The sequence below is a fragment of the Chiloscyllium punctatum genome, unplaced genomic scaffold (assembly GCF_047496795.1).
Source record: "Chiloscyllium punctatum isolate Juve2018m unplaced genomic scaffold, sChiPun1.3 scaffold_134, whole genome shotgun sequence".
Classification (NCBI taxonomy): domain Eukaryota; kingdom Metazoa; phylum Chordata; class Chondrichthyes; order Orectolobiformes; family Hemiscylliidae; genus Chiloscyllium; species Chiloscyllium punctatum.
This window is the reverse complement of record NW_027309868.1, coordinates 368,919-388,911: the sequence shown is the minus strand read 5'-3', so window position 1 is coordinate 388,911 and position 19,993 is coordinate 368,919.

Genomic DNA, 19,993 nt, shown 5'->3' with positions numbered 1-19,993 from the left:
TACCTCACACTGTACCGTAACCATCACGGTCCGACATACCTCACACTGTACAGTAACCATCACAGTCCGACATACCTCCCACTGTACAGTAACCATCACACCCTGACATACCTACCACTGTACAGTAACTATCACGGCCCGACATACCTCACACTGTACAGTAACCATCACACCCCGACATACCTCCCACTGTACAGTTACGACCACACACCGACAAACCTCCCACTGTAGAGTAACCATCACACCCTGACATTCCTCCCACTGTACAATAACCATCACACCCCGACTTACCGCACACTGTACAGTAACCATCACTGCCCAACATACCTCCCACTGTACAATAACCATCACGGTCTGACATATCTCCCTCTGTACAGCATCCATCACAGCCAGACTTACCTCCCACTGTACAGTAACCATCATGGTTTGACATATCTCCCACTGTACAGCATCCATCACGGCCAGACATACCTCCCACTGTACAGTAACCATAACACCCCGACATACCTACCACTGTACAATAACCATCACGGTCTGACATATCTCCCTATGTACAGCATCCATCACAGCCAGACTTACCTCCCACTGTACAGTAACCATCACGGTTTGACATATCTCCCACTGTACAGCATCCATCACGACCAGACATACCTCCCACTGTACAGTAACCATAACACCCCGACATACCCCCCACTGTACAGTAACCATCACACCCCGACATACCTCCCACTGTACAGTAACCATCACGGCCCGACATACCTCCCACTGTACAGTAACCATCACAGCCCGACGTACTCCCACTATACAGTAACCATCAGGGCTCGATATACTTCCCACTGTACAGTAACCATCACAGCCCGACATACCTCCCACTGTACAGAAACGATCACACCCCGACATACCTCCCACTGCACCGTAACCTCCACACCCCGACAACCCTCCCACTGTTCAGTAGCCATCACACCCCGACATACCTCCCTCTGTACAGTAACCGTCACACCCCGACATACCTCCCACTGTACAGTAACCACCACACCCCGACATACCTCCCATTGTACAGTAACCGTCACGGTCCGACATACCTCCCACTGTAGAGTAACCGTCACGGTCCGACATACCTCCCACTGTACAGAAACGATCACACCCCGACATACCTCCCACAGCACAGTAACCTCCACAACACGAAATCCCTCCCACTGGTCAGCAGCCATCACACCCCGACATACCTCCCACTGTACAGTAACCATCACACCCCGACATACCTCCCACTGTACAGTTACCACCACACCCCGACTTCCCCCCACTGTACAGTACCATCACAGCCCGACATACCTCCCACTGTACAGTAACCATCACACCCCGACACACCTCCCACTGTACAGTAACCATCACACCCCGATATACCTCCCACTGTACAGTTACCACCACACCCCGACATACCTCCCACTGTACAGTAACCATCACACCCCGATATACCTCCCACTGTACAGTTACCACCACACCCCGACTTCCCCCCACTGTACAGTAACCATCACAGCCCGACATACCTCGCACTGTACAGCAACCATCACACCCCGACATACCTCCCACTGTACAGCAACAATCACGGCCAGACATACCTCCCACTGTACAGCAACCATCACACCCCGACATACCTCCCACTGTACAGCAACAATCACGGCCAGACATACCTCCCACTGTACAGTAACCATCGCGGCCCGACATACCTCCCACTGTACAGTTACCATCACACCCCGACATACCTCCCACTGTACAGTAACCATCACGGCCCGACATATCTCCCACTGGACAGTAACCATCACGCCCGACATACCTCCCACTGTACAGTAACCATCACGGCCCGACATACCTCCCACTGTACAGTAACCATCACGGCCCTTCATACCTCCGACTGTATAGTAACCATCACACCCCGACGAACCTACCACTGTACAGTAACCATTAAGGTCCGACATATTTCCCAATGTACAGTAACCATCACGGCCAGACATACCTCCCCCTGTACAGTAACCATCACACCCCGACATACCTCCCACTGTACAGTAACCGTCATGGTCCGACATACCTCCCATTGTACAGTAAACATCACCTCCCAACATACCTCCCACTGTACAGTAACCATCACACCCCGACTTACCTCACACTGTACAGTAACCATCACACCCCGACTTACCTCACACTGTACAGTAACCATCACACCCTGACATACCTCCCACTGTCCAGTAACCATCACGGTCTGACATACCTCCCACTGTACAGTAACAATCACGGCCGGACATACCGCCATCTGTACAGTAACCATCACGGCACGACACACATCCCACTGTATAGTAACCATCACACCCCGATATACCTCCCACTGTACCGTAAACATCACGGCCCGACATACCTCCCACTGTACAGTCACGATTACGGCCAGATATAACTCCCACTGTACAGTAGCCATCACGGCCCGACATACCTCCCACTGTACAGTAACCATCACGGCCCGACATACCTACCACTGTACAGTAACTATCACGGCCCGACATACCTCACACTGTACAGTAACCATCACACCCCGACATACCTCCCACTGTACAGTTACGACCACACACCGACAAACCTCCCACTGTAGAGTAACCATCACACCCTGACATTCCTCCCACTGTACAATAACCATCACACCCCGACTTACCTAACACTGTACAGTAACCATCACTGCCCAACATACCTCCCACTGTACAATAACCATCACGGTCTGACATATCTCCCTCTGTACAGCATCCTTCACAGCCAGACTTACCTCCCACTGTACAGTAACCATCACGGTTTGACATATCTCCCACTGTACAGCATCCATCACGGCCAGACATACCTCCCACTGTACAGTAACCATAACACCCCGACATACCCCCCACTGTACAGTAACCATCACACCCCGACATACCTCCCACTGCACAGTAACCATCACGGCCCGACATACCTCCCACTGTACAGTAACCATCACAGCCCGACGTACTCCCACTATACAGTAACCATCAGGGCTCGATATACTTCCCACTGTACGGTAACCATCACAGCCCGACATACCTCCCACTGTACAGAAACGATCACACCCCGACATACCTCCCACTGCACCGTAACCTCCACACCCCGACAACCCTCCCACTGTTCAGTAGCCATCACACCCCGACATACCTCCCTCTGTACAGTAACCGTCACACCCCGACATACCTCCCACTGTACAGTAACCACCACACCCCGACATACCTCCCATTGTACAGTAACCGTCACGGTCCGACATACCTCCCACTGTAGAGTAACCGTCACGGTCCGACATACCTCCCACTGTACAGTAACCATCACACCCCGACATACCTCCCACTGTACAGTTACCACCACACCCCGACTTCCCCCCACTGTACAGTACCATCACAGCCCGACATACCTCCCACTGTGCAGTAACCATCACACCCCGACACACCTCCCACTGTACAGTAACCATCACACCCCGATATACCTCCCACTGTACAGTTACCACCACACCCCGACATACCTCCCACTGTACAGTAACCATCACACCCCGATATACCTCCCACTGTACAGTTACCACCACACCCCGACTTCCCCCCACTGTACAGTAACCATCACAGCCCGACATACCTCGCACTGTACAGCAACCATCACACCCCGACATACCTCCCACTGTACAGCAACAATCACGGCCAGACATACCTCCCACTGTACAGCAACCATCACACCCCGACATACCTCCCACTGTACAGCAACAATCACGGCCAGACATACCTCCCACTGTACAGTAACCATCGCGGCCCGACATACCTCCCACTGTACAGTTACCATCACACCCCGACATACCTCCCACTGTACAGTAACCATCACGGCCCGACATATCTCCCACTGGACAGTAACCATCACGCCCGACATACCTCCCACTGTACAGTAACCATCACGGCCCGACATACCTCCCACTGTACAGTAACCATCACGGCCCTTCATACCTCCGACTGTATAGTAACCATCACACCCCGACGAACCTACCACTGTACAGTAACCATTAAGGTCCGACATATTTCCCACTGTACAGTAACCATCACGGCCAGACATACCTCCCCCTGTACAGTAACCATCACACCCCGACATACCTCCCACTGTACAGTAACCGTCATGGTCCGACATACCTCCCATTGTACAGTAAACATCACCTCCCAACATACCTCCCACTGTACAGTAACCATCACACCCCGACTTACCTCACACTGTACAGTAACCATCACACCCCGACTTACCTCACACTGTACAGTAACCATCACACCCTGACATACCTCCCACTGTCCAGTAACCATCACGGTCTGACATACCTCCCACTGTACAGTAACAATCACGGCCGGACATACCGCCATCTGTACAGTAACCATCACGGCACGACACACATCCCACTGTATAGTAACCATCACACCCCGATATACCTCCCACTGTACCGTAAACATCACGGCCCGACATACCTCCCACTGTACAGTCACGATTACGGCCAGATATAACTCCCACTGTACAGTAGCCATCACGGCCCGACATACCTCCCACTGTACAGTAACCATCACGGCCCGACATACCTACCACTGTACAGTAACTATCACGGCCCGACATACCTCACACTGTACAGTAACCATCACACCCCGACATACCTCCCACTGTACAGTTACGACCACACACCGACAAACCTCCCACTGTAGAGTAACCATCACACCCTGACATTCCTCCCACTGTACAATAACCATCACACCCCGACTTACCTAACACTGTACAGTAACCATCACTGCCCAACATACCTCCCACTGTACAATAACCATCACGGTCTGACATATCTCCCTCTGTACAGCATCCTTCACAGCCAGACTTACCTCCCACTGTACAGTAACCATCACGGTTTGACATATCTCCCACTGTACAGCATCCATCACGGCCAGACATACCTCCCACTGTACAGTAACCATAACACCCCGACATACCCCCCACTGTACAGTAACCATCACACCCCGACATACCTCCCACTGTACAGTAACCATCACGGCCCGACATACCTCCCACTGTACAGTAACCATCACAGCCCGACGTACTCCCACTATACAGTAACCATCAGGGCTCGATATACTTCCCACTGTACGGTAACCATCACAGCCCGACATACCTCCCACTGTACAGAAACGATCACACCCCGACATACCTCCCACTGCACCGTAACCTCCACACCCCGACAACCCTCCCACTGTTCAGTAGCCATCACACCCCGACATACCTCCCTCTGTACAGTAACCGTCACACCCCGACATACCTCCCACTGTACAGTAACCACCACACCCCGACATACCTCCCATTGTACAGTAACCGTCACGGTCCGACATACCTCCCACTGTAGAGTAACCGTCACGGTCCGACATACCTCCCACTGTACAGAAACGATCACACCCCGACATACCTCCAACAGCACAGTAACCTCCACAACACGAAATCCCTCCCACTTGTCAGTAGCCATCACACCCCGACATACCTCCCACTGTACAGTACCATCACAGCCCGACATACCTCCCACTGTACAGTAACCATCACACCCCGACACACCTCCCACTGTACAGTAACCATCACACCCCGATATACCTCCCACTGTACAGTTACCACCACACCCCGACATACCTCCCACTGTACAGTAACCATCACACCCCGATATACCTCCCACTGTACAGTTACCACCACACCCCGACTTCCCCCCACTGTACAGTAACCATCACAGCCCGACATACCTCGCACTGTACAGCAACCATCACACCCCGACATACCTCCCACTGTACAGCAACAATCACGGCCAGACATACCTCCCACTGTACAGCAACCATCACACCCCGACATACCTCCCACTGTACAGCAACAATCACGGCCAGACATACCTCCCTCTGTACAGTAACCATCACACCCCAACATACCTCCCACTGTACAGTAACCATCACGGCCCGACATATCTCCCACTGGACAGTAACCATCACGCCCGACATACCTCCCACTGTACAGTAACCATCACGGCCCGACATACCTCCCACTGTACAGTAACCATCACGGCCCTTCATACCTCCGACTGTATAGTAACCATCACACCCCGACGAACCTACCACTGTACAGTAACCATTAAGGTCCGACATATTTCCCACTGTACAGTAACCATCACGGCCAGACATACCTCCCTCTGTACAGTAACCATCACACCCCGACATACCTACCACTGTACAGTAACCGTCATGGTCCGACATACCTCCCATTGTACAGTAAACATCACCTCCCAACATACCTCCCACTGTACAGTAACCATCACACCCCGACTTACCTCACACTGTACAGTAACCATCACACCCCGACTTACCTCACACTGTACAGTAACCATCACACCCTGACATACCTCCCACTGTCCAGTAACCATCACGGTCTGACATACCTCCCACTGTACAGTAACAATCACGGCAGGACATACCGCCATCTGTACAGTAACCATCACGGCACGACACACATCCCACTGTATAGTAACCATCACACCCCGATATACCTCCCACTGTACCGTAAACATCACGGCCCGACATACCTCCCACTGTACAGTCACGATTACGGCCAGATATAACTCCCACTGTACAGTAGCCATCACGGCCCGATATACCTCCCACTGTACAGTAACCATCACGGCCCGACATACCTCCCACTGTACAGTAACCATCACGGCCAGACATACCTTCCACTGTACGGTAACCATCACACCCCGACATACCTCCCACTGTACAGTAACCATCACATCCCGACATACCCCCCACTGTACAGTAACCATCTCACCCCGACATACCTCCCATTGTACAGTAACCAACTCACCCCGACATACCTCCCACTGTACAGTAACCATCACTGCCCGACATACCTCCCACTGTACAGTAACCATCACCCCCCGACATACCTCCCACTGTACAGTAACCATCACTGCCCGACATACCTCCCACTGTACAGTAACCATCACGGCCTGACATACCTCCCACTGTACAGTAACCATCAAGGCCCTTGCGAACCTACCACTGTACAGTAAACATTAAGGTCCAACATATTTCCCACCGTACAGTAACCATCACGGCCAGACATACCTCCCTCTGTACAGTAACAATCACGGCCAGACATACCTCCCACTGTACAGTAACCATCACGGCCAGACATACCTCCCTCTGTACAGTAACAATCACGGCCAGACATACCTCCCACTGTACATTAACCATCACTGCCGGACATACCTCCCACTGTACAGTAACCATCACACCCCGACATACCTCCCACTGTACAGTAACCATCACTGCCCGACATACCTCCCACTGTACAGTAACCATCACATCCCGACATACCCCCCACTGTACAGTAACCATCACACCCCGACATACCTCCCATTGTACAGTAACCATCTCACCCCGACATACCTCCCACTGTACAGTAACCATCACACCCCGACATACCTCCCACTGTACAGTAACCATCACGGCCCGACATACCTCCCACTGTACAGTAACCATCACAGTCCGACATACCTCCCACTGTACAGTAACCATCACACCCCGACATACCTCCCACTGTACAGTTACGACCGCACACCGACAAACCTCCCACTGTAGAGTAACCATCACACCCTGACATTCCTCCCACTGTATAATAACCATTACACCCCGACTTACCGCACACTGTACAGTAACCATCACTGCCCAACATACCTCCCACTGTACAGTAACCATCACGGTCTGACATATCTCCCACTGTACAGTAACCATCACACCCCGACATACCCCCCACTGTACAGTAACCATCACACCGCGACATACGCCCCATTGTACAGTAACCATCACACCCCGACATACCTCCCACGGTACAGTAACCATCACGGCCCGACATACCTCCCACTGTACAGTAACCATCACAGCCCGACGTACTCCCACTATACAGTAACCATCAGGGCCCGATATACTTCCCACTGTACAGAAACCATCACAGCCCGACATACCTCCCACTGTACAGAAACGATCACACCCCGACATACCTCCCACTGTACAGTAACCATCACGGCCCGACATACCTCCCACTGCACAGTAACCTCCACACCCCGACATCCCTCCCACTGTTCAGTAGCCATCACACCCCGACATACCTCCCTCTGTACAGTAACCGTCACACCCCGACATACCTCCCACTGTACAGTAACCACCACACCCCGACATACCTCCCACTGTACAGTAACCATCACGGCACGATATACCCCCCACTCTACAGTAACCATCACACCCCGACATACCCCCCACTGTACAGTAACCATCACACCCCGACATAACTCCCACTGTACAGTAACCACCACGGACCGACATACCTCCCACTGTACATTAACCATCACGGCCAGACATAACCCCAACTGTCCAGTAACCATCACACCCCGACATACATCCCACTGTACAGTAACCATTACGGCCAGACATACCCCCCAATGTACAGTAACCATCACACCCCGACATACTTTCCACTATACAGTAACCATCACCGCCAGACATACCTCCCACTGTACAGTAACCAATACACCCCGACATACCTCTCACTGTACAGTAAACATCACGGCCCGACATACCTCACACTGTACAGTAACCATCACGGTCCGACATACCTCACACTGTACCGTAACCATCACGGTCCGACATACCTCACACTGTACAGTAACCATCACAGTCCGACATACCTCCCACTGTACAGTAACCATCACACCCTGACATACCTACCACTGTACAGTAACTATCACGGCCCGACATACCTCACACTGTACAGTAACCATCACACCCCGACATACCTCCCACTGTACAGTTACGACCACACACCGACAAACCTCCCACTGTAGAGTAACCATCACACCCTGACATTCCTCCCACTGTACAATAACCATCAAACCCCGACTTACCGCACACTGTACAGTAACCATCACTGCCCAACATACCTCCCACTGTACAATAACCATCACGGTCTGACATATCTCCCTCTGTACAGCATCCATCACAGCCAGACTTACCTCCCACTGTACAGTTACCACCACACCCCGACATACCTCCCACTGTACAGTAACCATCACGGTTTGACATATCTCCCACTGTACAGCATCCATCACGGCCAGACATACCTCCCACTGTGCAGTAACCATAACACCCCGACATACCCCCCACTGTACAGTAACCATCACACCCCGACATACCTCCCACTGTACAGTAACCATCACGGCCCGACATACCTCCCACTGTACAGTAACCATCACAGCCCGACGTACTCCCACTATACAGTAACCATCAGGGCTCGATATACTTCCCACTGTACAGTAACCATCACAGCCCGACATACCTCCCACTGCACCGTAACCTCCACACCCCGACATCCCTCCCACTGTTCAGTAGCCATCACACCCCGACATACCTCCCTCTGTACAGTAACCGTCACACCCCGACATACCTCCCACTGTACAGTAACCACCACACCCCGACATACCTCCCACTGTACAGTAACCATCACACCCCGACATACCTCCCACTGTAGAGTAACCATCACACCCCGACATACCTCCCATTGTACAGTAACCATCACACCCCGACATACCTCCCACTGTAGAGTAACCACCACACCCCGACATACCTCCCACTGTACAGTAACGATCACACCCCGACATACCTCCCACTGCACAGTAACCTCCACACCCCGAAATCCCTCCCACTGGTCAGTAGCCATCACACCCCGACATACCTCCCACTGTACAGTAACCATCACACCCCGACATACCTCCCACTGTACAGTAACCATCACACCCCGACTTCCCCCCACTGTACAGTAACCATCACAGCCCGACATACCTCGCACTGTACAGTTACCACCACACCCCGACTTCCCCCCACTGTACAGCAACCATCACACCCCGACATACCTCACACTGTACAGTAACCATCACACCCCGACACACCTCCCACTGTACAGTAACCAACACACCCCGACACACCTCCAACTGTACAGCAACAATCACGGCCAGACATACCTCCCTCTGTACAGTAACCATCACACCCCGACATACCTCCCACTGTCCAGTAACCATCACAGCCCGACATACCTCCCACTGTACAGTAACCATCGCGGCCCGACATACCTCCCACTGTACAGTTACCATCACACCCCGACATACCTCCCACTGTACAGTAACCATTACGGTCCTACATATTTCCCACTGTACAGTAACCATCCCACCCCGACATACCTCCCACTGTACAGCAACAATCACGGCCAGACATACCTCCCACTGTACAGCAACCATCACACCCCGACATACCTCCCACTGTACAGCAATAATCACGGCCAGACATACCTCCCTCTGTACAGTAACCATCACGGCCCGACATACCTCCCACTGTACAGTAACCATCACGGCCCTTCATACCTCCCACTGCACAGTAACCATCACACCCCGACGAACCTACCACTGTACAGTAACCATTAAGGTCCGACATATTTCCCACTGTACAGTAACCATCACGGCCAGACATACCTCCCTCTGTACAGTAACCATCACACCCCGACATACCTCCCACTGTACAGTAACCGTCATGGTCCGACATACCTCCCATTGTACAGTAAACATCACCTCCCAACATACCTCCCACTGTACAGTAACCATCACACCCATACTTACCTCACACTGTACAGTAACCATCACACCCCGACATACCTCCCACTGTCCAGTAACCATCACGGTCTGACATACCTCCCACTGTACAGTAACAATCACGGCCGGACATACCGCCATCTGTACAGTAACCATCACGGCACGACACACATCCCACTGTATAGTAACCATCACACCCCGATATACCTCCCACTGTACCGTAAACATCACGGCCCGACATACCTCCCACTGTACAGTCACGATTACGGCCAGATATAATTCCCACTGTACAGTAGCCATCACGGCCCGACATACCTCCCACTGTACAGTAACCATCACGGCCCGACATACCTCCCACTGTACAGTAACCATCACGGCCAGACATACCTTCCACTGTACGGTAACCATCACACCCCGACATACCTCCCACTGTACTGTAACCATCACATCCCGACATACCCCCCACTGTACAGTAACCATCACACCCCGACATACCTCCCATTGTACAGTAACCATCTCACCCCGACATACCTCCCACTGTACAGTAACCATCACTGCCCGACATACGCCCCACTGTACAGTAACCATCACACCCCGACATACCTCCCACTGTACAGTAACCATCACTGCCCGACATACCTCCCACTGTACAGTAACCATCACGGCCCGACATACCTCCCACTGTACAGTAACCATCACGGCCCTTCATACCTCCGACTGTATAGTAACCATCACACCCCGACGAACCTACCACTGTACAGTAAACATTAAGGTCCAACATATTTCCCACTGTACAGTAACCATCACGGCCAGACATACCTTCCTCTGTACAGTAACAATCACGGCCAGACATACCTCCCACTGTACAGTAACCGTCACGGTCCGACATACCTCCCACTGTACAGTAACCATCTCGGCCAGACATACCCCCCACTGTACAGTAAACATCACAGCCCGATGTACTCCCACTATACAGTAACCATCAGGGCTCGATATACTTCCCACTGTACAGTAACCATCACAGCCCGACATACCTCCCACTGCACCGTAACGTCCACACCCCGACATCCCTCCCACTGTTCAGTAGCCATCACACCCCGACATACCTCCCTCTGTACAGTAACCGTCACACCCCGACATACCTCCCACTGTACAGTAACCACCACACCCCGACATACCTCCCATTGTACAGTAACCATCACACCCCGACATACCTCCCACTGTAGAGAAACCGTCACGGTCTGACATACCTCCCACTGTACAGAAACGATCACACCCCAACATACCTCCCACTGCACAGTAACCTCCACACCGCGAAATCCCTCCCACTGTACAGTAACCATCACACCCCGACATACCTCCCACTGTATAGTAACCATCACACCCCGACTTCCCCCCACTGTACAGTAACCATCACAGCCCGACATACCTCCCACTGTACAGTAACCAACACACCCCGACACACCTCCCACTGTACAGTAACCATCACACCCCGATATACCTCCCACTGTACAGTTACCACCACACCCCGACTTCCCCCCACTGTACAGTAACCATCACAGCCCGACATACCTCGCACTGTACAGTAACCATCACACCCCGACACACCTCCCACTGTACAGTAACCAACACACCCCGACACACCTCCAACTGTACAGCAACAATCACGGCCAGACATACCTCCCTCTGTACAGTAACCATCACAGCCCGACATACCTCCCACTGTCCAGTAACCATCACAGCCCGACATACCTCCCACTGTACAGTAACCATCGCGGCCCGACATACCTCCCACTGTACAGTTACTATCACACCCCGACATACCTCCCACTGTACCGTAAACATCACGGCCCGACATACCTCCCACTGTACAGTCACGATTACGGCCAGGTATAACTCCCACTGTACAGTAGCCATCACGGCCCGACATACCTCCCACTGTACAGTAACCATCACGGCCCGACATACCTCCCACTGTACAGTAACCATCACGGCCAGACATACCTTCCACTGTACGGTAACCATCACACCCCGACATACCTCCCACTGTACAGTAACCATCACGGCCAGACATACCTTCCACTGTACGGTAACCATCACATCCCGACATACCCCCCACTGTACAGTAACCATCACACCCCGACATACCTCCCATTGTACAGTAACCATCTCACCCCGACATACCTCCCACTGTACAGTAACCATCACTGCCCGACATACCTCCCACTGTACAGTAACCATCACTGCCCGACATACCTCCCACTGTACAGTAACCATCACACCCCGACATACCTCCCACTGTACAGTAACCATCACTGCCCGACATACCTCCCACTGTACAGTAACCATCACGGCCCGACATACCTCCCACTGTACAGTAACCATCACGGCCCTTCATACCTCCGACTGTATAGTAACCATCACACGCCGACGAACCTACCACTGTACAGTAAACATTAAGGTCCAACATATTTCCCACTGTACAGTAACCATCACGGCCAGACATACCTCCCTCTGTACAGTAACAATCACGGCCAGACATACCTCCCACTGTACAGTAACCGTCACGGTCCGACATACCTCCCACTGTACAGTAACCATCTCGGCCAGACATACCCCCCACTGTACAGTAAACATCACGCCCCGACATACCTCCCACTGTACAGTAACCACCACACCCCGACATACCTCCCACTGTACGTAAACAACACAGCCCGACATACCTCCCACTGTCCAGTAACCATCACGGCCCGACATACCTCCCACTGTACAGTAACGATCACGGACTGACATACCTCCCATTGTACAGTAACCATCACACGCCGACATACCTCCCATTGTACAGTAACCATCACACCCCGACATACCTCCCACTGTACAGTAACCATCACACCCCGGCATGCCTCCCATGGTACAGTAACCGTCACGGTCCGACATACTCCCCACTGTACAGTAACCATCACGGCCCGACATACCTCCCACTGTACAGTAACCGTCAACAGTGGCACTGTGGCTCAGTGGTTAGCACTGCTGCCTTACAGCGCCGGCCTCATGAGACAGTCAGTATGAAGTTTGCACATTGTCCCCGTGTCTGTGTGCGTTTCCTTCGCGTGCTCCGATTTCCTACCACAGTCCAACAGTGGATTGGCCATACTAAATTGCCCATAGTGTTAGGTGCTTTAGTCAGAGGAAAATGGGTCTGGGTAGGTTACTCTTCGGAGGGTTGGTGTGGACCGGTTGGGCCAAACATCATGTTTCCACACTGGAGGGAATCTCATCTAACCTCCAAGGTTCAAGTCAGGAATATGATGGAATAATCACTTGTCTGAATGAGTGCAGCTCCAACAGTATTCTAGTATGGACTTACGAGCGACAGGCAACACAGTTGTGTGGGGAAGATCATGTTCACAAACTTGATTGATTATTTTGCGGAAGTGACAAAATTGATTGATGAGGGCATGGGGCTGGACGTTGGCCGTCTGGACCTTAGCAAGGCCGTTGATGTGGTCCCTTATGACAGGCTCATACAGAAGGGGAAGTGAAATGGGATCCGCCGTGACTTAACAAGATGGATAGAGAACTGCTTGGTCATAGAAGACAGAGTAAGGGTGGAACAGTGTTTTTGTGACTGGAGATCTGTAATTGATTGGCGGACTTGCAGATTGTGAGGATGATTGCCAGAGAATACAGCAGGACAGAGAAAACAGAGATGTAACTTTATCTGGGCAATTGTGACGTGATGCATTTTAGAAGGTCTATTGCAGGAGAGAAGTATACAGTAGATGGAAAAAAAAGTGATTGCATCAACATCCGAAGGCATCTTGGTTTACAGCTCCACAGTTCCCTGAAAGTGGTAACACGGGTGAAGAGGGTGATCAAGAAGACTGATGGCAAACTTGCAGACAGGCATCGGAGCATGCAGTATGAAAATTAACAGGTCATATTGCAGCTGTAGAGAAACTTAGTTCGGGCACATTTGGAATATTGTGTACAGTACTGATGTGGAAGTGTTGGAGAGGGTATGGGAAAGATTTCCCAGCATGTTGTCTGGTTTGGAGGGTATTAGCCAGAAGGAGAAATTGAACAAAATTTGTTTGTTTGCACCTGGGCATCATTGACAATGGGGCTACCTGATAGATATTTACAAAACTGTCAGAGGCATAGGTAGAAGGACTGTTAGAGGCTTTTTTCCCAGAGTAGAAATATCAATTACTCAGGACCTTAGGTTTTAGGTAAAAGGGAGAAAGTATGATCGGTAATTTTTTTTTTGCTTTTCCAGACAGAATGTGAAAGTGCCTGGAATACACTGATAGAGGGGAACAGCTAATATAGCAAGGGTCAAGAGGGATCTTGGCACAGAGACGAGACAGCAGCGAACAGAATGACATAGAATGTGTAGAAGCATATACTTTCGTTTTAACTTTCAAAGGGCATCATGTGTCAGTGCGCGCTTGCTGGGCTGAAGGGCCTGTTCCTGTGCCAGACTGTTCTTTAAGACAAGATTTGAGCGCAGCAGTGGCCAGATGCTGAATGAGTGATTCCTGATGATCAACATCTACATTCATGGAGGTCGTTCCTCAACAATTTTCAGCTTCATACACTCCCTCCCACAGTAGGGAAACTCAATATGGAGAATTTGACATGAAAGTCAGAGCTGGTAACTGGTGACTCCATCTGGCTCCTCGATCCTGTGGCCTTCTATCTTGGACAGCAACATCTTGGGGACCACTGCACTGACAGAAATTGCATGTACTCCACCCCCACCAATGCTGGCATCTGTCACATGCCAGCCTCAAGATGCCATCCCATCACATCTTTAACCCACTACAATACACTTGGTACTTCAATGCTGCAGCTCAGGGTGCGCTGACATCTCTCGTTGTAATGCTGCCTTAAGGACACTGTGCTCAGGGACACGCATCCTGCTCATGGACTGCCCCTCTGAGCTGCTCACTCCGTGTGTACATCTTCACTTTGATATGCCTTGAGTGTTCACAGAATTATTGCTTTACCTTACCCTGCCCTCAGCAGTGTTTATCCTCAGCCAGAGCTACCAGTCTCAGCCGCCTGCTCCATTGTCTTGGTGTTTAGCACAGACACAAACCCAGGAAGATTAGATTAGATTAGATTAGATTAGATTAGATTAGATTACTTACAGTGTGGAAACAGGCCCTTCGGCCCAACAAGTCCACACCGCCCCGCCGAAGCGTAACCCACCCATACCCCTACATCTACATCTACCCCTTACCTAACACTACGGGGGCAATTTAGCATGACCAATTCACCTGACCTGCACATCTTTGGACTGTGGGAGGAAACCGGAGCACCCGGAGGAAACCCACGCAGACACAGGGAGAATGTGCAAACTCCACACAGTCAGTCGCCTGAGGCGGGAATATCATTGTCCACAGTCAGTCACGGTGCCCAGAAGTGAGACAAGGGGACTCTCAGATCCCAGTCTGGGAGCTTGGACACGGTCAGAAAGTCTCTTGTGGTTGTTAGGGTTAGGGTCCTTCTCCTGTGAGGGGGTGAGGAGCTAAATATTGGGGAGATCCACGCCTCTCTTGGCAGTTTCTCTCCTATTGTGGGATTGGTCCTTATGGGATGTGAAAATTAGCAAGAGGTATTAAGGGAGATGGAAACGTTTGGTGCAGCTGTTAGAGCTGGCAAATCTGGGGGAAAGGTGGCAATGTGTCCTGAGTGAGTGAGTGGGCAGCACAGACAACAGGCAGAGTTGGGTAGAGGGGCAGTGATGAGGTTGGAGAAACTGAGAGAAGGTGCTGGATTCAGTGAGGGTGGGTAAGTTCACATGCAGTTACAGGGGTGAGGATGAGGGTAGGAGAACATGAGCCTTGGTGGGAGGTAGTAGCAGTAACAGAGAGAGTGAGAGTGAGGTCACAAAGTGCAGATGGTGGCACTTACCCTGGTGGAGTGGCGAAGGTCACTGCTGGGCATGCACCCAGAAGGCTGGCACCTCACTGACCCAGGGGTCACCCTCTGACCAAACTGGCAGGATCTGGTTTCATGGCCTCCACTGCCACTCCTGGAGGAAGATAATGTCCCTCTTGTGCACCATGCCATCCAACAGAACCTCAGGGGCTTGGTTTCAAAGTGAAGCCCCAGATTTACCCCCTCTGCCATGTCCAGGCTGTTTCGGAGTGACATTCCTAGAGTGTAATGACTTTGTAAAGATGGCCCCTGTAACAGGGAGGCCGGTGCATTCTCGGATATCCAGGCAGCGGGCAGTTGTTAAGACAAAGGCGAAAATCCTCGCGTTAGTATCAGATGAGAGAAAGTCCACATGGGCAGGGAGGGTAGTTAATGAAGCAGATTGGGGATGGTGTCATGAGAAAAAACACTTAACCTTGTGGAGAGAAACCCTCCATGAAACTTGTCTAAAATGAGACTGGTCCAAATCAAAAGATAGTTGAGTCTGTCTGTCTGAATCAAAATGGGAATGCAGTGTGAAATATTGGGAGCAACAAACTTGGAGCAGAGAATTACACAAGAGATTCAAATCCTTAAACAGGGGTAATACAATGCTGCAAACTGTTAAAAGGAGCTGGGGAAAATCCCCGGCCTTATAGTTACCGACATTATCCAATCCTCACTGGATGCAGGGATGGTGCCGGAGGCCTTAAGAACGGCTAACACCGCAGCTTTGTTTAATGTGGAGAAAGGGACTGACTGAATAGGTCGCGGCTGGAATTCTGAGACAGTGAATAAATGGCCACTGAGGAAGTCCCAGGGTCTCCAGGACAGTCGGTCTGGATTTGTTCAAGGAAGATCGTGTGTAATTAATCGGACTGTGTCGGTTTGAGGCAGTAACTTGTAACTGCATGTGACTTAAGTGGATTTAACGAGAGATCCCATGGTAGGCTGTTTAAAAACAGAATCTATGGGGTCCAGGAGAATGGAGCAAACAACCCAGAAAAGTGTAAGGCAAGAGATTTGGGGACATCAGCAATAGTGGTGAATGGACAATAAATGAGAGTATAGTCAGTGTGGGCAGATAAATGAAGGTAGCTGGAAACATCAAGAACCTTGTTAATGTAGCAAATTGAATCATTTCCTCTTTCAGCCAAAGTGCAGAGTTTAGAGCAGGAAGTTTTTGCTGGAACTGTATACATAATGAGCGCAGTCGCAGCTTGGGGAATGTGTGCAGTTCTGGTCACCCCAAGACATGGAAGGATGGAATTGGACTGGAGAGTGTGGAGAGGAGATTCGTTACCCTGTGACAGCGGAAGTGCAGTTATGAGAAAAGGCTGGAATGGAGGATGCTGGGAGATTTGATCAGACTGTAAATATTGTCAGGGACCTGAGTAGAGAGGGAGTTTGGTAAGAAGTGAAAAAGCAGGACCTCAAGTGCAGTGATCTCCAGTTTATTCCCAGTGCCACGTCCCAGTGAGGATAGAAATAGAAAGAGAGACCAGATGGATGTGTGGCTGAGGAACGGTAGTTTCCTCCACTATTCTGTTTGGTTACCATAGCCCTGCCAAATCAGTTTAAATCCGTCCCAACAGCATTAGCCAAACACTGCATAAGGAAATCAGTCCTAGCTCTGTCATATGTTACCCAATCCAGCTTGTACAGTTGCTGCCTTCCCCAGAACCAGTCCCAATGTACCAGGAATCTGAAGCGCTTCCTACTACACTATCGTTCCAGTCACACTCTCACCTACGTAATATTCCTAGTGCTGCACTGCCTTGCACACAGCACTGCGAGTATTCCAGGGATTGCTACATTTGAGGCCCTGTTTGCTAACCTTCCATCTACCTCGCTAAAGTCTGATTCGCAGACCACGTCACATTTCACACCCAAGTCACTGAGACCAACACAGATCATAACCTCTGGCTGCTAACCATCTCCCAGACCAATATTCTGCAGATACAGTAACATTCACGAGCCCACAATCCTGAAATTACAATGACAGTCAAAGAAATGCTAGTGATTTCCTCAATTTCCTGACTCCCCTGTGACTATTGCTCCTCCTTCCTTCTCCCTCCCCTCCTGTACAGTCAGGCTGCTTGTGGAGCCACAGACATGGCTCTGACTGCCCTCCCCTGAGCAGCCAATACCTTCATCAGCTCCAAACTGGGAAACCGAATTATGAGGGGGACATCAGGCTATTCCTGGATTCCCTGACTGTGTATCTTCGATTGTGCAGTACCCAATGCCCTTCATTCTTCCAGGCCGTCATGTCTGCAGGGTGATCGGCTCTGTGTATGTGCCGTCCACCAACTCTCAGCATCACAGATGTCTCATAGAATCTCTAGTCACTGTCTGAGCTCCACGACAAGTGTTCATCTAGGATACGAGCAGGGGCTATGGATTCCCAATGTAACAGAACACATTTTCCATCTGACAAACATGTCTTAAAATACAACATGTCTGGAGTAACTTAATTAATTACCTCGAATGAAGTTAACATCAGGGAAATAACAAAGTGGTTAAGTCCCTTATTCAACTGTGGTTTAGTGAGGTTAATTTATTATAGTGGCTCAGAATTTCACTTCTCCCTCTTATTTCTCAGTTCAACCCTTATTTCAGAAGTTGACAAATTAAATTTGCTAACTCATAGCAATTTAGAGACAGTCACAAATAACGGAGTATTATCAGCCAACGAATTTACAGATTTTTCTGTGATGGCTCTTGCACTTCTTTCAAACTCGGTGCAGGCAGGTCCCAGCAGCAGAAAGTTATCGCTGTGACACCCAGGTAAATGTAATCCTCCAGCTCCCACTCCACTCTGCTCCCTGACAGGGTCACCATCTCTGTGAATCCCAGGTAAATGTAATCCTCCAGCTCCCACTCCACTCTGCTCCCTGACAGGGTCACCATCTCTGTGAATCCCAGGGATGTGTAATCCTCCAGCTCCCACTCCACTCTGCTCCCTGACAGGGTCACCATCTCTGTGAATCCCAGGGATGTGTAATCCTCCAGCTCCCACTCCACTCTGCTCCCTGACAGGGTCACCATCTCTGTGAATCCCAGGGATGTGTAATCCTCCAGCTCCCACTCCACTCTGCTCCCTCGCAGGGTCACCGTCTCTGTGAATCCCAGGTATGTCCAGGCCTCGGTCCTCAGTGCTGATTTATATCCTCCCACTTTGGTGCTTCTTTAACCTCATGTTCCTGCTTCAAGTATCTCTTGTGACTCCCAGGAACGTGTAATCCTCGAGCTCCCACTCCACTCTGCTCCCTCACATGTTCACTCCCTCTGTGACTCGGTGCT